The 24,820-nt window shown below is 46.2% G+C and overlaps 1 long non-coding RNA gene and 1 pseudogene across 1 annotated transcript; one reads left to right on the top strand and one right to left on the bottom strand.

Moving 5' to 3' along the window:
• Positions 1–4,489: 4,489 nt before the first annotated feature.
• LOC131410390 (uncharacterized) lies at positions 4,490–6,647 on the top strand. The gene is made up of 4 exons (XR_009221235.1): positions 4,490–4,661; positions 5,724–5,756; positions 6,117–6,237; positions 6,447–6,647. It is a non-coding gene; the product is annotated as an uncharacterized LOC131410390 (long non-coding RNA).
• A 2,818-nt stretch (positions 6,648–9,465) lies between these two features.
• On the bottom strand, positions 9,466–10,042 carry LOC131410371 (methyl-CpG-binding domain protein 3-like 1; annotated as a pseudogene).
• Positions 10,043–24,820: the final 14,778 nt, after the last annotated feature.

Below are 24,820 nucleotides of genomic sequence, written 5' to 3'. Positions count from 1 at the left end.
GGCAGGGCATAAGGGACAGGTCATTCCTGGGCAGAAGCTGGTTATTAGGTGTCAGAAGCATGGTGGGTCTGTCATGTTCATACCCCAGGTCATGGCTGGCAGCATGAGAAAGAGAGCTGCTCTACTCATATGTTACCGAGCCATAGAGGTTTCATCTCCTTCCCTCCCTGACCAGAGTTCTTTGCAGGAATGCCCCTCTGTGCCTGAACTGAGGAGCAGACTTTCTCTTGGGCGTTGACCCCAGTGGCAGTGTGCAGGCAGCCCCTGATTCCTTCTGGCCCAGCTCCCAGGCAGTCTTTGCAGATCTCAACTCAGGAAGTCATCGAGGAGCTGCCTAATGATTTTAACTCCACCAACTCACTAGACAAGGGGCAGGTGTACGAGGTCACAAAGACCATTCAGTGCTGCTCTGAGATGAGAGCAGGAGCAGAGGTTCTCCACACTCAGGACCTTGAGATGACGGGGTTGGACCAGAACTAGGGCGGGAACAGACTGCAGCTGTCCCTTTTTCAAGCTAAAGGGGATGTACATGCAGGTAACCTTGCCTGGTTCGGAGATGAGCTGCAGTGACCCTCTTTCCCTTGTCTGGTGTGAGCTTCTGGAGGCCACTGAGGCAGAGCCAGAGGATAAAGGGGACTGCAGGCTGGGGATCTCTAGAAGGGATGTGGGATCTTTTCTGTGTTTAGAAGGACACATGGAAAGTTAGGTATGTGGGTGAACCTTTCTCTTTATCCCTCTCCAGCGCCAGCTGCAGAGCTCCAGCCAGCAGCAGAAGCAGAACAGTGAGCAGTGGTGGAGGTAGAGCTGGCTCCAGCTCTATTGACACCACCCTTTCTATTGCTGGAGCCAGCGTCCCCTCCATCAGCAGTGTTGGAGCTGGAGCAAAGGCTAACATCGGCTCCAGCAGGAGTGGGAGCTGCTGAGCTGGAGTCACCTGGACCATCATTTCTAGTGGGAAGTGCATCTCCACCTGTGGCTGTTAAGGGGTGTGAGAAGAAGTGTAACCTCACGACCTTCCCTCCTAAGCTGGTGGTGGAGCAGTTGACAGTGGTGGACGCAGTGAGCAGCTGGGCTCTCAGGGCGGGGTGGAGCAGGCCTTCCCTCTGCCATCATTGCCCCAGACCTGATCCGGAATCCCATGATCTGGGTCCAAATCCCAGCTCCACCCCTTACCAACCGTATGACCTGGGCAACTTTCTGAACCCCCAAGCCTTTGCTGTCCACCGACAGACCGTAGAGGTGGACATTAAGAGGTCCTGCTGCACAGAGTGGCTGTGCCAACTCCACGAGGTAGAAGAGATGGAAAACCGGGCAGGGCCTGGCCTATCAGTGGTGGAGGGGAACTCACTGTGTGCAGCCAGGTCCACGGTGGCCCAACCACCTGCTCAGGATGCTCAACAGCCTCAGGACTTATTAGACACCTGATGTGTACTTCACTACAAGGAAGACAGACAAGGCTCATGGTTGTAGCTGCCACAGCGGGGAATGTGCATCAGAATGTGGAGAGGGAACAGAGGGGGTATAAATGCGGTGGAAGATGCCCCCTTGGGATAAGCCGAGTTGAGCCACTCTCTGGAGCTTAGAGTTAGCCAGGGCGGGCTGGGTGCAAATGCTCTTCTCCCTTCCCTGCCAGTATTTGGTCCTGGGTCATCCTGTACTGGGTGTCCTTGGAGGACAGAGAAGAAAACCCAGGGACTCTCACAAGGCTCAGGCCACATCCTGAGCTTCCTGAGCTCCAGCTCTAAACTGTGACCCCTGTGTGGGACTTTGGGGGCTGTGGACACAGAGCTGGGGCTGGGTGACACTTCCCCTGCTCCCCAGGAGCTCTTCCGGAAGGTGTTGCCCTCTCAGTGCCTGGGCTCCACCTGGGGCAAGAGAAACAAGCCGGCAATCAGCACCTGGCACCCACTGTCCAGGCCACCGTCGACCACATCAGAAGGGTGGCCAGCCTCGTCATCACCACCTGCCTCAGAGACCCGAGCATGAAGGCCCAGGACAGGGCAAGGGTGGTGGAGCACTGGCTCCAGGTGGCCCAGGTATGCTGTGGGAGGCCCAGTGGAGCCCCTCTCTGAAGCCTTGGGAACTGCCTCTCCACCTTTATCAGCTCCCAGGATTGCAGTGTGTGGTCTAATCCCCTGCACGGTCCCTAGGCCCTTCCTGCAAGGGGCCTGCTGACCTTGACTCCAAGTCCCAGTGGGAGGATGCTCACTTCCTACCTAGCTCCTTCCCTGGGTTGAGCTAAAATTCTCTTCCCTGTGAGTGTTACTCTCTGGGTCCTAAATGTGCCCTTCTGGGGCTCCCTGAGCATCTGTCTCATCCAGGAGGGAAGATTTAAATAGAAGGAGACTGAAGCTAGAGCAAGTGGGGCTCCATCGCCCACCTCACAGCTCATTCTCTTCTCTTCCCCAGGAGTTCGAGATCCTGAAGAACTTCTCCTCACCCTGCACTGTCATCTCTGCTCTGCAGAAAACCTCCACAAGCCACCTGAAGAACACATGGAGGAAGTTTCCTGGTGGGTAGGCCTCTCTCCATAAGAGGACCAGGGTGAATGGGGGATCTCCCACATGTCTGCCATTGGCTCCTCATTCAGCTGAGAACTCCTGGGAGGCAGCAAACGCTGGGGGACAGGGCCTGGGTCTCGGCAGTGGGTCTCTAAGTCTCCTGGTGTCCTTAGTGCACCGGTTCTGCTTCAGGACTCGGTTTCCCTAATGTCAGGTACTGGGTTTAGCCACATTAGAGATTTTCAAGTGTTTATAGCAACAGAACTCTATGCCCAGTTGAAACTCAAAGTGGTCAAAACAGAGCTGCTCTGTAGAGCTGGGGAGTGGAGACCCCAGTGACCAACAGGAGAGCCCCCTCCCAGTCCCACGAGACCTTAGCGCTCAGAGGATCCCAGTCAGGACACTCCTCCAGGCAGGTTGAATCTCTTCGGTTGTCGAAGAAAAGGGATTTGCACTCAGACCCCTCACATTATCCCTAAATTTATCCTTCCCTCTTTCCCCTCCCCTCAGGGAGATCTCTGAAAAACTTAAGGAGCTCTATAGCCAAAACGAGTCCTTGAGCAGAGAACTGATGACCAAGGTAGAGTGGAGGCTGGGGGTCTGGAAAGAGAGGTGGGGGTGAGGGGGACTGGGCAGGCTGTGGTTTTGATAGTTTTTCACTTGAACTTTCTATGAAACATTCCCGTCTATCTTGTCCAGATTAACAAGCAGAGGGATCTGTTTGGCCCATGGGCAGGCAGGGTGATGTTTTGGGGCAGGAGGCCCTGGTCATGGGACACAGTGGTGTTGGCTGGGTTGCTCCAGGATGAGTTGCTGAACTGGCGCCCTCAGCAGGTCTCTGGCTTCCATGCATGTCCATCCTGCTGGATGTAGCTTCTTCCAGGCTGTTGGGTGGTTGGGGTGGCTTTAGCCCTCAGCCTAATCCTGTCCTCAGGAAACCAGGCCCCTGCTGCTCCGTCTTCACCATGTATCCAAGGGGAGGGCACACTGCCTGCCCCAGGGATGGGCACAGCAGGGGATTCCAATGGCCCAGGTGGACAAACAGGCTGTTCATCCTTGGGTCTGAACGGCTGGACCAGAGACAGATGTGTGTGCATTCTGGGACTCCCCACTGGACCCCTAGAGCAGTCACCCAAGTCAACCACAGGAGTTTCACCTGAGTGCCTGGTTGGCAATGACATATGCCCCCCATGGCTTATGAGAAGTGTCTAGGCAACTGATGGATTCTTAGTGGATCCTGCTGAAAGGACGTTAGGAGCTTCATGTAAACAAGTAAGCAAAGCGTCCTGTCACCACCTTCCCTGTGGATCAGAGGTCGCACCTTGGGGGTCCAGTTCCTGAGTTGATAAAGAAAGAGTTCAGTGCAGGGGAATGTCCTGAGGGGTTCCTTGGGGAGGAGAAGGCTTAGAAAGGCCTCCGTCCCAGCCTGGGGCCCAGACACTCCACGGGACTGGGGCAGGCAGGAGCCACTCAACTGGACTACCAAGACACCCCATCCTCTCCATCCACGGCTCGGCCCAGGACCAAGCTTTGAGAGCTCAGGGGACAGGACTCTTGTCTGTGGTGAGGTTGGGCATTAGGTGAGGTTGTTGGAACAGGGCCTCTGACAGGGAGGGGCACGCAGCCTCTCCTCTGTGGGCCTGTGAGCAGCTCACTGCCCCTGTTTGGGCCTCTGCATCCTCATCACGGAAGGGGAGGGATGGTGATCGTGTGGTGCAGGCCTCACAGGGTGGTGATGAGGTAAGAGGGAGGAAAGGATTGTGGGAGCTTTCTGCCTGCTCCACCTGGAGGGGTGAGGGCCAGAACAATGATGACAGTCATGTGACACTGAGTCCTCAGGAGAACCTGTGAGGTAGCTGGAGTTCTCACACATTCCAGATGAGGAAACAGGCTCAGAGAGGCCAGACCAAAAGCCCAAGCTCACACTCAGAGTGAGAGTTGGAGCTGGGCTTGTTCTAGAATCACACCTTGGAGGATGGAATGGCATTGGTACCAGTTGACTCGAGTCAGACGTCCAGGGTCAGAGGCCAGTGGTGCTGGAGAGAAATGGGGTGAGGGGAGTATTGCCTCACTGACACTGTCCTCGACACTGACAGGAGGGGCCCTCCACGTTTGTCCCCCCAGAGAGTGCAGGAGAAGCAGCAGCAGCAGCAGATGAGTGTGCCTGTGGGGGAGGGGCTCTGCCCTCCCAGCTGGAGGCCTCAAATCAAGAGAGGACGGCCCTTCCTCTTGGTGCCACAGTGTCTGAATCCCCCAGTAGAAGTGACCAGGAGGAGGGCCTGGAAGAGCTGGTGCAGGATGGGTTTGTTGTGGGGAGGGCCAGGGACCACACACCCTGTGATTTGCCAGAAGCCGGCCCTGGGAGGTCAGGAGGAGGAGTGTGGTGTTCTTGGGGTGTGAAGGGAGGAAGAATTGAGGGGAGGATGTTAAGGGTCCTAGGCTGCTCTCCGTGGGAACCCTGGTGTGGGTCAGGAGGCTGAGGGTGAGGACTTTTCAGGGGAGGGTCTGCAGGGGGTCGACTTGAGAGCAAATGCTCATCTCACCTACACCTTGATGTCACAGGGTGTCGTCCCCTGTCTTGGCACTTTCCTCGGTGACCTGCTGATGCTGCATCTGGCGATGGGTGATTATCTCGAGGTGGGTGAAACTGAGGACCAGGCAGGGAGAACCAGGATCCTAAGCCTTGGGATGTGGGTGCCCCCAAACTGAGCTCTCTGCTCTCAGCACTTGGCACATCTCCTCTCATGAGAGCCTCGCAGCCGCCCCTGGGAGCTGGGGCATCAGGCCCATCTTAGGGATGAGTGAACAGAGGCTCCACCTGAGACACCCATTCCGGTTCCCCAGGCTGGGGAAGCTCAGAGCTGCCTGATGGCACAGATGCGTGAGGTTTTAGCTGAGCTGGACTCAGCCTCTTCCTCCCATGCTGCCCATGGAGGGAGAGAGAAGTCGGGACCCCCCAAGTCAGATAGCACATAAGTGGCTGAGCAGTCCCCTCTGCCTGAGGCCTCAGCCTCCAAGTCTGTCATCAGAGAGGGTTGTGCTGTCAGGTCCCTCGGCCTCCCCCCATGTCCTCCTTCTCTGGATCCCAGAGCCCGGCCTAGGTCCAAGTCCTGTTTTCTCTGCATGCCCGGTCCCGTCTGGGGACCTGGCAGTAGTGCAACATGAGAAGGGGTGGGCATAGGGAGCTAGTCAGGCTATGGACTCAGGCTGTCTGCCTTCTAGGGGAATGAGATCAACCTTGAGAAAAGGACTGAGGTGAGAAGCTGTGGCACTCCCTGCAGGGGAGGGGAAGGAGGTGGAAATCAGAGACCCTCTGGGCATAACAGTCCCTGGCTCCACCCCCTGTATCTTACATTGAGTGGAAGAGTTTGATAACAGAGTAGTGGGAGACCCATCCAATTGGCGGGTGGGTTGAGGGGAGGATGGCATCAAGGAAAACTCCCTGGAGGAGGGGCTGATTATTCCCATTCTGAGAACAGGTAGAGCCTGGATAGAACTGGAGGGAAGGAGGGTTCCCAGGACTGGTCCCCTGCCCCACTCCTCACCCCCCACAAGCCTCCTGCAGCATCCCCCACCCAGGCCCTGTCTGCATCCTCTCCTTCCCTATGGTCCCAGGAATACCGAGTCATGAGGGAGATCTTGCTGCTCCAGGTGGCCGCAAAGAATTACAACCAGAGCCCAAGGAGCGATTTGGGGCCTGGTTCCAGGACATGGAGCTGCTCAACGAGAATGAGAGGTGAGGCCCGGCGGGAGTTGGGTGAGGGCAGGAGTGGATTCTTCCTGTTGGCCAGTCCAGAGAGTCTGTCTCCATGAGTCCCCAGTCAGCCCCAAGCCTTATTGCATAATGACCTCTGGGACACCCAGACTGCAGTTGCAGGGCAGGCAGTGGGGGGGCACCTGATGTGTGGCTCCTGGTAGGCTCACAGGTGCCTCTCTGTCCTGTAGCTACAGTCTGTCCTGCCAGCTGGACCCCCAGACCTAGTTGGCCAGCAGAATACTCAAGGCCAAGAAGAACCAGCCGTCATCAAGGTCAGGGGTGAGTGAGTGTCTGGGCCGGGGTGACTGACTCCTAGGGGTTCAGTAAGGCTTCAGGCTAAGCGTGGCCTTGGGGAGTTGGACAGCTGGCACTGGGATCCCAGCTCCACTACTGAGCAGTCCTGTGACTGGGGTGACTCTCTTCAGCTTCCTGAGACTCCGTTTCCTCCTCTGTGAAATAGGGATACTAAATGATCGCCCACGTGGCAGGGACAAATGGGGTACTGGTGGCTGAAAGCACTGAGCACAGAGTCTGGAGCACCCAGTGCAGTGGGGACAAGGTGGGGGGCCATTATTCTGAGGGAGGCCCCCAAGATAACCTGACTCTTCTACTCAGACCCCAGGCCCCAACACCGAGCCCCGTACCAGTGGCCGATCGCAGCCCCATCCTCAGCATCGGGGACACAGCTGGGATGCTTGTGATAAACCGGGCCAGCTCCTCCCACCTGACGGGAAGGGGAGCATTGTAAGCTGATTCCTGGTCCCCCCTGAAGCCCAAGAGAGAGGGGACAACCCCACCCCAGCTCCCTGACATCTCTACCCTGGGACCTATTCACCCATTGGGGAGGGACAGTAGTTATTTGTTGTAAATAATAAATGCCATATTTGAATATTATATTAAAGTCCTGTTCCATTTACAGCCTGGGAGTTGTGGTGTGGTTCTCTTGCTTTCTGTAGGCATGTAAGTGAGACACAGAATCTCACGTTTCTCCTTGAATCAAGAACTCTTCCAGATCATCAGCTTATTGTATGTGGGAGAAGAGAGAAGGGCCAGCCCCTTCCCTGGCTAGTAGGGACACTCCCAAGTCCCCCTAACTCCGAGGACCAGTTCATTTCAGTGTCATTCAGCTCCTCCAGGGGCAGACATGGCCCCCTGCCTGTTCTCTTGGGATTTAAAGTTTGAAGGTACTTTCACAGGCAGAGCAATAACCACTGAAATATGGGTGTCTTTAAAACAGCACTACCCAGGACCATGTCGTGCCACAGACAGGGGCTGCCTTCCTAATTCTGGATGAACTGGGAATGTTTTCTGCTTCTCTTGTTGAGGTTTCTTTTGACCAAATTTTAGGAACTTGTAGTTTTCTAGTTCAACATCTGGAATTGCATCAGCTCTAAGTGGGGAAAATAATGTAAAAAGATCCAAACATGCACGTGGAGAGGACAAGGCCCGAGAAAGGTCATTTGCAAATGGACTAAAGGCAGGCAGGACTTTCCCTCCTCAGGCCCCTCCAGGGCCTCCGTGTTTACCCCTGAGCTAGATTTGAATCCTGCTATGATCCTTGTCCAGGACTCTGAATTGCTTTTCCTGCTTGTTTTGTATCCAGGAAGAAAGATTTGTGACGTGGTTTTTAAGGCTACTGCTGGGCCTCATTCCATAAACATGGCTACTCTCTGTGAACCAGGATTTTCAGCACCCCTGCCTTCCCTTTGAAATTCACTTTAGGGCAGAAATTCCCTAGAAGTCCCCCAGCCTCTCTCTCAGGTTCACCCTGGCTCCTCCTCCCTGGCTTGGCCTGATGGGTCAGGGGTGAGCTCTGCTTTGCCGGGATAAGGGAACATAATCCTGGGCAGTGAGTGACCCCACACTCTCCCTTGCTGTCCAGGGTGACTTCTGAGCCCCTGTCATTCTGAGGTCCATGGTCTTGAACAATTCTCCAGTTTACACACTCAGTGTTGGTGTTACCAACTCGTCCAAATGGGGCAATTGGGCCTGAGCCCTTAAAGTGTGTCGCCCCTGGGTTGCTGTGCTTTTTTCCCCAGTCTTGTGCTGTGGTTACATCACAACCACCTGTTGGGGTGTGAACCCTGTTGGGAGCTTTGAAAGATGAGGCATGACAGGGGTGTGGGGGTGGTCCAGCAGGGAATGCCACGGAACTGATGATCCATGGACATGCATGAGCACAGACTTACCAATTATAGTACTGAAATGCTTCCCATCTGGTGGTGAACAGACACTGCTCTGAGCTCACACCAAGAACCCACCACATGACTAGGAGCTTTTAAAGGGTTACCAAGTGGCATTTTGGACCTCATCCCTTGGGAACACCCTGTAAGACATGGGCCAGATGAATTGCTTGACACTTGTGAGTTATCCCCTCCTTTCTGATGGCTGCAAGTGTCACCCAGACACACAGGCTGGACTCTGCCAGGGAAGCCTTCTCAAGACAGCCAGAAGATGAGGATGAATCCTGGTTCCAGGCATCCCAGGCCCTTCCTGACATGGCACAGCCACCCAGGAAAGTGATTTGGTAATGGAAAGACTGGGAAGACTGTACTTTCCCTCGAAAGAGAAAGAGAACTGCCAATAGCGAAAGTTTGATACCTCAAATAGACAATTAAATCCCAACAAGCAGTGAGTTCTTGTCAGATTACTGATGCTGAAAAGGTCTCTTTTGATAATAGCACGATCTCCCAACTGCCATGTCCCTCTTCATGAATCAAATTTCCAACACATATGGAAATATGGTATTTCCTTAGTTGCAACTGTGAATTAGCATGCAACAAAGAACAGTAAAATGGAAACCTAGAAGTAAATATCTTCTTTGAGAACATAGACATAAAAATGCTTTTGAAATAATATTTTGGAATCCATTGGAATATTACACAAAAAGAATAATCCACTTTAAGTAGGTTTTACTGTGACTGTGAGGGGAAAAACTGAATCATCCCGTGACTTTGATAACTCGCCGCTGACTTTAAAGTACAAATAAATAATGTACATAGTAAAGGAAAAGGAGAGAACAGCATGAAAAAGGAAGATCTCCTTGCTCTCCTCACCTGGATCCCAACCTCTCACCTCAGAAAGAAACCTCAGTCTATATTTTCTATGTCACACAGCGGAGTTTAATAAAAGAATATTTTTGGTATATTTTAAAGTGTCAAGAGCTCAAAGCAAGGAAACATTAGGGATGCTGCCAAGAGACCTCACTGAGGTGCCTGCTCCATTTCATCTGCTGTCAGGACGGCCTTCTTGGCCCCTCACTTTCTCTGCCTCGCTAGCAAGTCTGTCCGCCATCAGTGTTATCACCAGTCTCTCTCCTGTGCTCTTCACTGCCCTTTCCTCCTTCCTGATACCTTCCTCAGTCGCCAGAAATTGTTGGCAGTGGAGCTGTGGAATGCCCAGATCAGCTCCTGGAATCATCTCTGCCAAATCTGAAGACCAGCAGGAGTGGGCATGGGACCTGGAGTGCAGACCACCTGCGAGCACACCAGGCAAGGATTCACCTGTGTGACTAGGTGCAAGTTTTTGCAATGCTTTGGCAAGATTGAAAGGACTTACCAGTTGTCCTGCACTGCTGCAGGCCTGGAGTCCTTGTGGTCTCTTGGGCCAGCAGACCTGGTGGGGCTGGTCCAAGGTGTCCTCCCAGAGACCTGTCATTGCCAGGATGAGATGGAATTCTAGTAACCAGCCTCTTGAATATGTCACTGAACATCCTCAAAGTGATGGAGATGCTTAAACCAGGCTTTGGTTTGGACTGGTTCCCACAGTCACGCTGCTTCTTCTGTGAAGATGTGACTGTCATCCTTCTTTTCCTCTTACCCTACAAAAATAAATCATGAAATTGGGTCAAATGATAAAGGAAGCCTGCCTTTTTAGGACAATTATCCTGGCTGTTTTGTACTTCTACCTTCCCTCTATCCTCTGGGGATAGATCTGACCTGTGTCCTGGGACATTATCAGGCAGATTTGCATCAAGAACAGAAAGCTCAAGGTCAAAACTCAAGGTTACTCCTGATCATTTCTCCCCCTCCATCCTGTTAACACCCATTCCTTGTTTGAGTGTGTTTCTATTCTCTTCTTGTCCTTGTCACTCTCAACCGCACAAGTCCTGGCACTCCCTCTCAGGACAGTCGGTCCCCAGTCTTTTACTAAATCCCAAATCCTACCATTTCTGTGTTCTCTGACTACTCATTTGCTTAATCCATTGACCACTTGGTGTTCATAGAGGTTAAATCAATAGTGATATTATCAACCACCCCCTGTTAGCAATTTACTCCCATATCCCAGATGTTCACATAACCCAAATGGTTATTTTCAAAAGTAAATAATTCAGAATATGTATTCACCCACCACAAATTCCTGATTTCTAATGTTTTTGTTCAAACACTCATATGTATATACCTGTCCTTCAAGATCAGAAGTAATGCCAGATTACCGATCCTCATCTTAATTTCCTCCTACACCTATCAATCCTGGATTCCATGGACTATGATCTCAATAATTTCCTTGGAATAATAAAAAATTCCTTACCACTCATTTATGTTGTAAACCTCCAAAACCCAGAAGATCCCCATTGTCTGCCATGCCACAGCTACTGCTAGTCTTATAAAAAGCTGAAGAAAAAGCACAAAACATGATCTTTTGGTACCATTGTAAATACAAAACCAACTGCATCAACTGGGAAGCACCCATACTACCTGGAAATTTTGTTCTCTTTTTTTGTGTTGGCTCAATAACAAAAAGACAAATCAATTTAAAAAATGGGCAAGGGACCAGGGTAGACTTTTTCCATTGAAGACATACAAGTGGCCAACAGATATGAAAAGGTGTTTGGCATCACTAATCATCAGGGAATGCAAATCAAAACCACTATGAGCTATCACTTCACACCTGTTAAGACAGCACTTATCAAAAAAACTAAAGATGGCAAATGTTGGTGAGGATGTGGAGAAAAGGAACCCTTGTGGGAATGTAAACTAGTACAGCCATTATGGAAAACAGTATGGAGCTTCCTCCAAAAATGAAAACTAGTATATGATCCAGCAATCCCACTTCTGGTATATACCCACAGGAATTAAAATCAGGGTCTCAAAGAGATACCTGCACTCTAATGACCATTGCAGCTAATTCACAATAGCCAAGATATGGAAGCAACTAAATGTCACTGATTGATGAATGGATAAAGAAATGGAATATTAGTCAACCTTGAAAAAAGAAGGAATTGCTGACTTTTTTTTTTATATACTCAATAAAAGTTTATTGAGCACCAAGAACTATCAAGTGCTGTTGTAGATACTTGGAATACATCAGTGAACAGAGCAAAGATCCCTGCTCTTCTTTTTTTTTTTTTTTAATTTTTTGTTTATTGCAGTAACATTGGTTTATAACATAGTATAAATTTCAGGTGTACATCATTATACTTCTATTTCTGCATAGATTACATCATGTTCACTACCAAAATACTAATTACAACCCATCACCACCCACATGTACCAAATTATCCCTTTCACCCTCCTACCTGCCCCCTTCCCCTCTGGTAACCACCAATCCAATCTCTGTCCCCATGTGTTTGTTTATTGTTGTTATTATCTACTACTTAATGAAGGAAATCAGACAGTATTTGACCTTCTCCCTCTGACTTATTTCACTTTGCATTATACCCTCAATGTCCATCCATGTTGTCACAAATGGCTGGATTTCATCGTTTCTTATGGCTGAGTAGTATTCCATTGTGTATATATACCACAGCTTCTTTATCCATTCGTCCCTTGATGGGCACTTAGGTTGCTTCCAAGTCTTGGCTATTGTGAATAACGCTGCAATGAACACAGGGGTGCATGTACCTTTACAAATTGGTGTTTTCAAGTTCTTTTGATAAATACCCAACAGTAGAATAGCTGGATCGTATGGTAGTTCCTTGATTTTTTGAGGAGTCTCCATACTGTTTCCCATAGTGGCTGCACGAGTTTGCACTCCCACCAGCAGTGTATGAGAGTTCCCTTCTCTCCACATCTTCTCCAACACATGTTGTTTCCTGTCCTGTTAATTATAGCCATTCTGACGGGCGTGAGGTGATATCTCATTGTAGTTTTGATTTGCATTTCCCTGATAGTTAGTGATTTTGAACATCTTTTCATGTGTCTGTTGGCCATCTGTATATCTTCTTTGGAGAAATGTCTGTTCAGGTCTTTTGCCCATTTTTTAATTGGGTTGGTAGTTTTTTTGTTGTTGAGATGCATGAGTTCTTTATATATTTTGGAGATTAAGCCCTTATCAGATGTATGGTTTGCAAATATCTTCTCCCAATTGTTAGGTTGTCTTTTCAATTTGTTGATGGTTTCCTTTGCTGTACAGAAGCTTTTTAGTTTGATGTAGTCCCATTTGTTTATTTTTCCTATTGTTTCTCTTGCCCGGTCAGACATGGTGCTTGAAAAGATGTTGCTAAGACCGATGTCGAAGAGTGCACTGCCTATGTTTTCCTCTAGAAGTTTCATAGTTTCAGGTCTTACATTCAAGTCTTTAATCCATTTGGAGTTAATTTTTGTGTATGGTGTAAGGTAAGGGTCTACTTTCATTTTTTTGCATGTGGCTGTCCAGTTTTCCCAACACCATTTGTTGAAGAGACTTTCTTTTCCCCATTGTATGTTCTTGGCTCCTTTGTCAAAGATTAGCTGTCCATAGATGTGTGGGTTTATTTCTGGGCTTTCGATTCTATTCCATTGATCTGTGTGTCTGTTTTTGTGCCAGTACCATGCTGTTTTGGTTACTATAGCTTTGTAGTATATTTTGAAATCAGGGATTGTGATACCTCTAGCTTTGTTCTTTTTTCTCAGGATTCCTTTAAGCTATTCGGGGTCTTTTGATGTTCCATATAAATTTTAGGATTGTTTGCTCTATTTCTGTGAAAAATGTTGTTGGAACTTTGATAGGGATTGCACTGTATCTATAGATTGCTTTAGGAAGTATGGACATCTTAACTATGTTAATTATTCCAATCCAAGTGCACGGAATATCTTTCCATTTCTTTGTGTCTTCTTCAATTTCTTTCAGAAATGTTTTATAGTTTTCGGTGTACAGATCTTTCACCTCTTTGGTTAAATTTATTCCTAGGTATTTTATTTTTTTGGTTGCAATTGTAAATGGGATTGTATTCTTAATTTCTCTTTCTGCTACTTCGTTGTTACTGTACAGAAATGCAACTGATTTTTGTATGTTGATTTTGTATCCTGCAACTTGACCATATTCGTTTATTACTTCTAAAAGTTTTCTGGTGGATTCTTTAGGGTTTTCTATATATAAAATCATGTCATCTGCAAATAGTGACAGTTTCACTTCTTCCTTTCCAATTTGGATCCCTTTTATTTCTTTCTCTTACCTGATTGCTCTGGCTAGGACTTCCAGTACTATGTTAAATAGGAGTGGTGACAGTGGGCATCCTTGTCTGGTTCCTGTTCTTAGAGGGATAGCTTTCAGTTTTTCACCATTGCGGATGATATTAGCTGTGGGTTTCTCATATATGGTCTTTATTATGTTGAGATACTTTCCTTCTATACCCATTTTATCAGAGTTTTTATCATAAATGGATGCTGTATCTTGTCAAATGCTTTCTCTGCATCTATTGAGATGATCATGTGATTTTTATTCTTCATTTTATTAATGTGGTGTATTACGTTGATTGATTTGTGAACATTAAACCATCCCTGCATCCCTGGAATAAATCCCACTTGATCATGGTGTATAATCTTTTTAACGAATGGTTGTATGCGATTTGCTAGTATTTTGTTGAGGATTTTTGCATCGATGTTCATCAGTGATATTGGCCTGTCATTTTCTTTTTTTGTGTTGTCCTTGTCTGGCTTTGGTATCAGGGTAATGTCAGCTTCATAGAATGAGTTAGGGAGCTTCCCCACCTCCTCAATTTTTTGGAAGAGTTTGAGAAGGATAGATATTAAGTCTTCTTTGAATGTTTGGTAGAATTCACCAAGGAAGCCGTCTGGTCCTGGACTTTTATCTTTGGGGAGGTTTGTGATTATTGTTTCGATCTCTTTGCTGGTGATTGGTCTATTCAAATTCTCTACTTCTTCTTGATCCAGTTTTGGAAGGTTGTATGATTCTAAGAAGTTATCCATTTCTTCCAGATTGTCGAATTGGTTGGCATATAACTTTTCATAGTATTCTCTTATAATCTTTTGTATTTCTGAGGTGTCTGTTGTAACCTCTCCTCTTTCATTTCTGATTTTACTTATTTGTGCCTTCTCTCTTTTGTTCTTGGTGAGTCTAGCTAAAGGTTTGTCAATTTTGTTGATCTTTTCAAAGAACCAGCTCTTGGTTTTATTAATTTTTTCTATTGTTTTTTTGGTCTCTATTTCATTTATTTCTGCTCTGATTTTTATTATTTCCCTTCTTCTACTGATTTTGGGCTTTGTTTGTTCTTCTTTTTCCAGTTCCTTTAGGTGCCATGTTAGATTGTTTATTTGAGATTTTTCTTGTTTGTTGAGATATGACTGTATTGCTATAAACTTCCCTCTTAGAACCACTTTTGCTGTATCCCATAAGTTCTGGCATGTCGTATTTTCATTTTAATTTGTCTCTAGGTATTTTTTTATTTCTCCTTTGATTTCTTCATTGACTCAATCGTTATTCAGTAGCATTTTGTTTAATCTCCACATATTTGTGGCTTTTCTGAATTTCTTCACAATAGCCAAGATATGGAAGCAACTAAATGTCACTGATTGATGAATGGATAAAGAAATGGAATATTAGTCAACCTTGAAAAAAGAAGGAATTTTTGACAACATGTATGGACCTAGAAGACATTATGCTAAGTTAAATAAGGCAGACAGCGAAAGGCAAACACTCACTTATACGTGGAATCTAAAAGAGTCAAACTCATATAAGCAGATGTTAGAATGGTGGTTGCCAGGGGCTGGGGGTTGGAGAAATGTGGAGCTGATGGTCAAAGGATACAAAGTTTCAGTTATCAAGGTAAATAAGTTCTGGAGATGTAGAATATGGCATAGTGCCTACAGCTAACAAGACTGTATTGCATATGTCACATTTGCTAATAGAGTAGATATTAAGAGTTCTTACCACAGAATAATAGTAATAAAGGAGGTGAGAGAAAATTTTGAGAAGTGACAGATATGTTTGTGGCCTTGATGGTGGTCACAGTCTCAGGGGTGTACACTTATGTCCAAATTCATCAAGCTGTATATGGAAAAGTATGACATCACTGTTGATTCTTCTGCACCTTGAAATACGCCATGTCGTCATCACAAGAGAAAAACATTTGTACCTATGTATGGGGATGGATGTTAACTGGACTGATTGTGGTGAGATTTTCAACATATATACAAACATTGAATCATTATGTTGTACCGCTGAAACTAATTTAATGTTGTATGTCAACTTTACCTCAATAAAAAAGCACAACATACAAAACCATTTGAATATTGTAAATGAGTTCATCGAATCCCTGAAACTGCCCCATTCCCATATGGGAGTTACAGGAAGCAGAGAGGATGAAGTAAGATGGAAGAAAGTTGTACAAAGCAGTATTCAAATTAAAATCATTTAAGTTGCTATCAGCTCCTTGTGGCAGAGTTCTGTGAGCACTGATCTTCTTTCACATTTTTCCTGGAAAAGCATACTTTCAGATCCAACCCATAATAGTTTCATCATTTGCTCTAATAAGAAAATTTCAACTTAATAAATAAAACCAAAATCATCCCTTATGTATGAATAAAGTTAGTGAACTTGACAGAGAAAAGAGCATATTTGCACAATCTCAATACAGGAAACAGAAGAACTGAATGATGATGAAGTCTCATTCAAGCTTATCTTTGAAATCCAGTAAAACCAAGTTATCTTTTCAAGGATGTGTATAGAGATGTCAGCCTTGGAAGATAGAAATAGTGGCCTCCTCTGGAGCAAAGAGCAGGCTTGCTTACTGGCCAGTATAATAAAAATAACAGCCCTCCCCCGGGCAAAGGTCAGCAGACTTCCAGCCCTTTATCAAAGATTTGAGTTCCTTAAGCTCTGAGTTCTTGCAACCCTCTGCATGTCACCTGGCCCACTGTGTACCACCCTGTAGGCAGTGGGATTTAGTGAACCGGTGCAAATGCTGATACTCTGGCCACTGCCATTGCTATGTCATTAAGTCCTTTGTCTCTGACCCATGGGTCTCGTGTCTTTTGTCAGCATCTATAAGACTGTGGTAGGCTAACTTATTGGTTTGCAGGTAAGGTAAAATATCAGACCTTTCACAGTTCCTGACAAGCCCTTAAAGTAACTAGTAGTCTTAGGAACAGAGAGCTATCCGGAACAATATGCATGGATGGTCTTCATAGAAGACTTCATGCAACCAAAACTTTAATATGTCTCTCTGACCTCTTTTATTTCTACCCCAAGTAGAAGAAGAGGCACCAAACTATTATAGACCTAGGGCTTGTGCAAGCCACCTGGAGACCTAGTGACCAGAAACTTCCCATGGGGAGCAAAGACACATGGGCATATTTCCAAAATGGACCTCCCGATCATCCAAAAGACAGTACATTATCTTAATTGATGATGATTTGATTCATTAAAATCTTGTGATGGGCCAAAGATACACTTCTAAGAGGAGTGAGGCACATGGCAGTTGTAAGCAGATTAACACATTTGGTGAATATCAAACTCTGAACTAACTTTACTGTTCTAATCAATTAAAAGATACAACAAATTTAATTAGGTAGATTAAATAATATTTAATGGTCTGCCTGATTATTACTCTGCAATAATGAATAAGCAGCTCATATAAATAGCTATAATTGGTCTTTAAAACATGATAGTCAGGACTGTTTGAGATAAGCTGGAGAGAAGGAAGGGGAGAAATAGACAAAAGTTAGCTGCTCTGAAGCCACTGTCAAGACCCCTGGATCTACATGTAACCCAGGAGATCGAGGCAGACGGCTGTGTGCCTAGATCCTCCTGCACTGTGGTTCTCAGGGATGTCACGGGGCTGAAGCATCTTCCTGAATCGTGTTTACACATCCATGTGTACAATACCCCTGACCATGGGGATGAACCACCTTTCAATCATCCCTTACACCCCTCTAATTAACAATTAGATTTCAGAATCATTGTATCATTACATGATAATTTATTCCTCAAACCTGTATGATGCCGAGCTAAAAGAAAATCAAATTTCAGTGGCTTCTTTTCTATGAATGACCAAGATGTTCTTTCACACTTGGAATCCGGATTAGAGGATAAATCCATCAAATCAATGGAAACAACTAAAGAAATGGACAAAGGGATATTTCATTCAAATATACACAGTTTGCACTGTGGCAAAAATAGAGTTATATTTTAAAAATTAGAATTTTTAAAAATTTTATAGATATTAAAGACTTTCTTCTGCATATACTCCCTTTGGTTTACCAAATCAAACTCATTCTTTAATGGACATTTCTACCATTGAGTGCTAGTAACAGCATATTTTCTAAATTCTTATTTTTCCCAGGTCAAAGGCCAAGGGCAGAGGTCATGGAGAGGTCAAGTCTAATCTACCTACGGGTGTGGTAGGTAGATCTTCAAGCCAGACATTGCCAGCAGAACCACATCTCTCACCCATAGGTGAGTTTTTACTAGTAATCACAGAGACTTGAGGATATCAAAGGAAATTCTTTATTAAGAACAAAAGATATAGATTCCTATCCTGGGTTCATTACTTTGAATTTTTGACACAAGTCATATATATTTATTGGACCATGTTCAAGTCTATGATATTTAGAAGTTGCAGCCCACAGCTGAAGAGAAACAGATACAACACCAATATCTTATCCTCTCTGAAGCCCAACTGAGAGCCCCTGGAGTCAGAAGTTTTCAAGACAAGAATAAGTCCTTCTTCTGAACAGAGAGAGTACAGGCTATTCAAACAATTGACTTGAAATTCTTAGATTTACACTTGTTAGAATGTGATGGAACAAGCATAATACCTTCTAAGTTTCATGATTTTGCTCCAGAATACTGAGATGGATGACCTTGAAGTCCAGTTTCCCCATAAATGCCTTTATTCAGTGATAAAATTAATTTCCCCTATAAAATAATTCCCATAAAATTGTTAAAAATATATCATAGTCTCTGACTAAAAGGAAACAAAGAAAATTGAGCAGTTGAATAGCAGTGTAATAAACCCCATACAAGGATATTACTGCAGCATTATGTATAATAGTGAAACTGGATATAATCCCATCTCTATCAAAGAAGAAATAAACAGATCGTCATATTCCTGTTCTTTGGAGTACCTCTAAAACTTTTAAACAGCTAAGTTAGAGTGACGTGCACTGATAAGGAGAGACGTCTATGATATATGGTTTGGGAAACAGCAAATTGCAAAACGATGTAGTTATGTAATTTATGTTAAAAACACTTCATGTGTATTTATAAATTCATAGGAAATGTCCAGAAGAATAAGCCATAACCTCTTAACAATAGTTCCTTCTGAGTAGGGGAGTGAGTTTGCAGGGAAGGGGATGGAAGGCGAAGGTTTCACTTTACATAGACCTGTGTAATTTGACTTTTTTACAGTATGTATTTGTTTCATAATTAGAAAAATGAGTGATGTGACCGTTTGGTGCAGGGCAACAGTATTATGTTCACCAGTCTCTGTTCTCTATGTTACTGCACAGCATGGACTGTAGGAGAAAGCCCAGAGGAGCAATGAAGACAAAGAAGACATGATACCTGCAAAAAGTCAGTCGAGTGTTTCTACATAACAAACCTTCCAGGTGAGTGTCGGTCAGTATCTTCCACTGCTCCAGCTCTCGCAATAAACCTATAATCTGCCCAGGGTAAGCTGGAGGACCACGCCCCGCTAGTCCACTCCCCGCCCAGGGCCTGTTTGTGCAGGATGACTGCCATCAAGCAGACAATGGACGCAGGATGGGGCGTGTGCCTTTGGGGAGGTTGGCAGAGAGGCACAAAGTGGAACACCAGCTAAGTGCACACACCTGAGAGGTGGAGTTCCAGGTGGAGACTCAAAATGCACCAAGAAACTGTGAAGTGAAGGAAGCTACTCGACCTCTCTGAGCCTCAGTGTCCTCCCTGTAAAATGGGGATCACAGGCCTACTTCACAGAACAGTTGGGGAAGATACATAAAAGTGCCTGTGACAGCCAGTGTCTACATTATTAACAAAGTCGTATCCGACTTCAGAATAATCGATGAAAAGAATAATGTTGGTGAGACCAAAGACGAGATGCCCAGCTTCATAACAGCCCCAACAGCATGAGAATGAGAGGAGCTCCGAGTAAGCAGGGTGCTTCACAGCTCCACTGGAGGGGAAAAACATGGGCTACAACAAGATAAGTAGCTGTTGTACAGTGACTCGTGTAGTGAGGTTGGGTCCCTAAAGACACCGTGAAATAGAGTTACACACAGTGGCTCCTAGGAAACAACTACAAAGCAATCACCGCAGCAGATAGGAATGGGAAGGGGGCGAATAGAGGAGGGTCAGAGCCACAAAATCTGATAGAAGACACTGAACCACGACGAGTGCCCAGCTCTGTCAACAGCTGCTGTGGTTGCACCAGGAGATCAAACGTATGAGGCAGCCATTGCGGGGACTGCTGGGAGGAGCACAGTGGTCACTGTGGCCACACCCCAACAGCAGTGCATCGGAGCACACTGACCCCGAGACTTTCCTCTCCATTAATCCTTGTTTTAAGATGATGAATAGCCTCATGTTACAATGTCTCCTTCCAACCCTTGTGGACGAGTGTCATCAGAATCCCCTGAAGAGGGCACAGGCCAGAGTAGGATGGAACACTGGGGGATTGGGGAGCAGCGCTGCACCTGACCACACGGACTATCACCTGGGCCTACTGAACACGAGAGAAGAACCCGAGGATGTGGTCTAACGAGAATTCCCTGTCTTGCCACATTCAGAAACACTACAGTTTCTCATCCTTTCTTTACAAAAATGTTAAAGAATTCTTGTGTCATTAATTCATATAGAGGCAAATTCTTGAAAAAGTGACGGGGTCCAGTTTCCATGACCAGGTTTTTCAGTTGTTTTGATAATATCCCACATTAAGGAATCGGAAATGTAATCTATTGGGATGTGTAATATCAACGAGGACTTTTTCTCATGTAGATCAATGCCCAGATTTTTAGGGATGACATAAATCATGAAAGCTGCTAACCATCCCTCCACAGGTTTCAATAAGACTTTTAAGTTAATTTACCAATCTCAGGAAAAGAGAATTTGGCAATTCAAGTTTTTTGTTTCTTCATTCAAGCATACAGTACAGCCAAGAGAATGAGCAGAAAAAAATTAACAGGAAGGTCTTGCTTGCATTTTATCTTTTGCAAATAAGCAGGATATTTTATGCTCTGTTCCTTTCACCACTCTAATCAATTTTTAAAGAATATGGTACATCTGACTATCCCTAGGCGTATTTATCTGGGAACCTTGCCAGAATCCAACGCAGAGATGTTAAAGCTGATGGGTTTCAAATGCTGCCCAATTGCTGTCTACCTTGAACATCCCTCTCCCAAAGCTGGACCACCAGTCTCTTCCTGAGGGATCAGTGTCGCCACCAGTTGTCTTGACATGAGTACAGCCATGTTTGGCCGCTCCGTTGACCTACAGCCACCAGCACAAAAAGAAATATAAAAACTGCTTTCTGCGTGGTGGGAACTGGCCCTTCTCTCATGGAGCTAGTTGCAATGTGTAAAAATTTCAAGGTCCTTTGGGTGTTGCAGCCTGGGACAGACTGGCCATCTGTGCCAGGCTAGGGGGATAAGCAGGGTAAACAATGCACGTACACAACTACTGAGCTGGGATGAGAGCCAGGGGGCTCAGTGCACGTATGCCACTGATAACCATTTGTGCATGGGAACACTAAATTCTTGCCCTGTAAACTCTGTAACTGCTTATATAAACTGCTGAAAACCAAGGCCTGGTGAGAGTTCCACCTGTGGAAGGGACGCCTTGCCCGGCACGTGTGATCCTTGCCCAGCCATGTCAATTGACAGGACTCTCCCGGCAGTGGGGCGTGGATGTTGTGGGTAATTGATTTATTGTGAAGTAATTGATCTGATGTGGTCTCTTTTCGGTCAACCTGGTGTTTCTCTTTCTGGTTGATTCGTGTCATTTCCCTTCAGTCGATCTGGTGTTTCCCTTTCCGATTGATCTGATGTTTTTCCCTCTTATTATATGACCTATTCGAATCTGCTGCTATCTCTGCCGATGTGGATGTTTTCCCTTTCCAGTCGAGCTGGTGTTTTTTCCCTCTTATTATTTGACCTATTCGGATCTGTTTGTGGACTAACGCCTTTACTATCCTCTATATAATAAAATATACCTTCGGTCCATTTGTTTGGAGTGGAAAGTTTCTTTTACGTCTCCCATCGAATCCCCGAACCTCTCATAACACCCGTGTCCCTGAGAGACTGGCCACTTAGGCCTGAGCTGAGATTAGGTCATCAATCTAAAGGACAAAATGCTTAAGCTATTCTCATCTTAAGGTTGCTGTTTTGGAGGCCTCTGCACTGGAATGGTTTGGTGAAAACGGCCTACTAGATACTTGCCTGGGAATTGGGTTGTTCTCTTCTGCTCTTAGCGGATCCTGGGGACACCAATGATTAACCTCACAGATGCCTCAACTTCCACATCTGCAAAAAAGGCAAGCAACAGCCAATGTTGCTTTACCACCCTGCAAAGCTCTTAAGTTGTGCTTGCAAGAGGGGCCACAAGAGCGAATCTCTCTCAAAAGCTGATGAAAGGATGGCACTTTGGCTGGAGAAGGCAGAGGGCAGCAGGCAAAGTGGAAAGTTTCTGGGATGTCAAACCAGTTCCCACAAGCAGTTTAGAGAAGCACCTGGCCCTGGACTAGGTAGGAGGCTGTGGAAAGACCCACAGGCACACAGGGGGGAGGAGGAATCAAGCAACGGAGGGATGCGGTGGAGAAGAGGCGTGAGTCCGGCTTCAATTTTGGTCAAAAGCAGTTGCACGCTGCAGGCCCGCAGCTGCCCATGCAGCCGCCACATCCTCGTAACTCCCTGATCTCTCTCGTCCCGTCACATCCCTCCGGGACTCAGTCCATGTGGAGCTGGCGCAGGACCACAGTGCATAGCCAATGGCGGTTTGGCCCTCGGCCAAGTGCACACAGCCCTGCTCCTCCCCCCAGGGCTAGGCATTGCCCTGTGCCCAGAGAATCCTGGAAGTTGTAGTCCTGCAGCCCTTCAGGCTGCCAGCTGTGAGCTGTTAAGAGACAAAAGCTCCCAGGATGCACAGCTAGGGGCTCCAACCCCCGCCTCGTCCCTCCACACCTGGGCCCCATCCCTCTGTTTCTCCACCCCACCCAGTACCCCGCCTCTTCTCTATACCACACCCACCCTCCATGCACTGTCCACCCCCCCCCGAGTATGTGCAGTGTGGTTGGGCTGCATCCTTGCGGCTGGTACTCAGGTAGGGGTGGGGCTCACCAGCCTGGCGTTGCTGAGGATGCTTGCAGCCCTCGTGGAAGTTCCCTGGCCGGTATTTGAAACGTAAATTCAATATCTAAAATGGAAATACCAGGTGCCTGGGATCCTGGAATTTGCCTTTTCAAGGCCACATGTCCTACCATCCCCTGCATCACTGCAGGCTGCCATGATCCTCCCTCTGGACCCCGTGGTCATGGTCACTGCAGAGATCCTCCCTTTGGACCCCACCCCCCTGAAGGACCTATACCTTTGTCAGGTGTCTTAGAAGGACTGCCCTGAGCCGTGTCATAAAAAGGAGAAAACATCACAGTGGACAGCCCCAATTCCTGCATTATACAGACAGGAAACACACGTGCACTGGTCAGTGACCCCTAGGCCACTTTAGGGGACCACAGGCATGCCCCTTCTCCCACACTGCACACAGGCTTGTTCACTGGACTTCCTTATCCCAGTGTGGACCTCTTGGCCTCATTAACACAGGCAACAGCACCGAAACTTCTCGTTCGTCCTTCCCACAGTGTTAGGCAAGTTTGTGTAGGAAGGTAATATGCAATTTCTGCTCTACTATAGGGCTGGCTCCTTGGGAACCAGTTTTAATATCCCTTTTTAAATATACCTTCAGAATCACGAAATAATTAAGCAAAATAATTTGTTGCTGTTGGGGGTTATGGTGATAATTTTCTGAAGTCATTTTTCCATTTAGCTTCTCTGATTGACTCCAAATACTATAGCACCACACATTTCTTAGACTGGTGGATGCACAGCTCCACTTCTTTGCAGGGAGGACGCACAACAGCAGAATATCCATGGCCTGACTTTTTGGAGCATCAGTATTACTACAAGATTTGGAAGAAGCAAAGTTAGGTCATTTCCAAGTTAAGGAATTAAAAACTTAAAACTAAGATGAGGTGGGAAAATCATATGCCATTAATAATTGTCAGTAATCTGTGCCTGAAATGTCAGACTTTCTCTTAGAAAGAACTCTGAGATCTATTTCCCATTGTTTTAAATAGGAAAAATTAGAAGACATAGCAAATCTATTGAAAAACCTACCAATTTCCTAAGTCATGATATGGCACCTAGACATAAGTTACAAACATCATGTGCTCCTCATTTTGTTCCTCATTCAACCCAGTCCCACAGGTCTTGAGTGCATGCTGTGAACACGGGACTGTGCTAGGTGGCGAGGCCTTGGTGAGCATCATCTTGGGTGTGGACCTTGCTGGAGAAAGATGGCATCATAAAAACTCAAAGCCATGGGACTTACCAAATTGAGGCAAAAATGGAAAGACCCAGGGGGCCACACAGGGTGAGGGCATTAATAGATACTTGGGAGTATTAAAATCCATCTGATGGTGTCATGAATGAACGTGTTCCACTTTAAAACAAAACCCTGCTGTTATTATGAGATATTGAGTTAGGATCTTTGTGCAAATATGCAGGATTTAAAATGTTTATTGATGTATAACATGCATACAGAAATATATGCAGAAGTCATCCATGTAAACCTCAAACAATTATTACAAAGTGAACACAATTGTGGAACCAAGAACTAGCACCAGCTTCACTCAGGCCCCAACAATCCCTTTCTCCCTCCTTCCTCCCCAAAGGTAACCAATATCTTACCAGCGAGCACTGTATGTCGAGTTTGTCTTCTTATACAAATGTTTCATTACAGAACAATTTCTGTTTTATTACAGAACAATTTCTGAGGGCATTCTGCTCTGTAGATGCCAGAAAAATTTATACAATATACAGAATAAACAAAATAGCATAGTAGGCATGTCACCCAGCTTCAACAACTACTAATCATTTGCCATTTTTGTTTCATCCACACTCCATCCCATTCCCACCTCACTTTATTATTCTTTTAGTCCTTTGTGTGTGTGTGGAGGTAAGATGTACGCACACTGAAAGGCACAAATATGAACCGTACAGTTTTGGCAAATAAACATGCCCATATAACCTTCACCCCTTTAAGAATAGAATATTTCCATCACCCTCAGAAAACTCCTTCCTGTTCCTTCCCAGGCAATTTTTTCCTTCCCCCAAGGCAACCACTGTTCTGGTTTTATCACCATAGGTTAATC

Source organism: Diceros bicornis, chromosome 1, assembly GCF_020826845.1.
Source record: "Diceros bicornis minor isolate mBicDic1 chromosome 1, mDicBic1.mat.cur, whole genome shotgun sequence".
Lineage (NCBI taxonomy): Eukaryota > Metazoa > Chordata > Mammalia > Perissodactyla > Rhinocerotidae > Diceros > Diceros bicornis.
The sequence above is the reverse complement of the archived record's forward strand: the minus strand, read 5'-3'. Positions and strand labels throughout refer to the sequence as shown.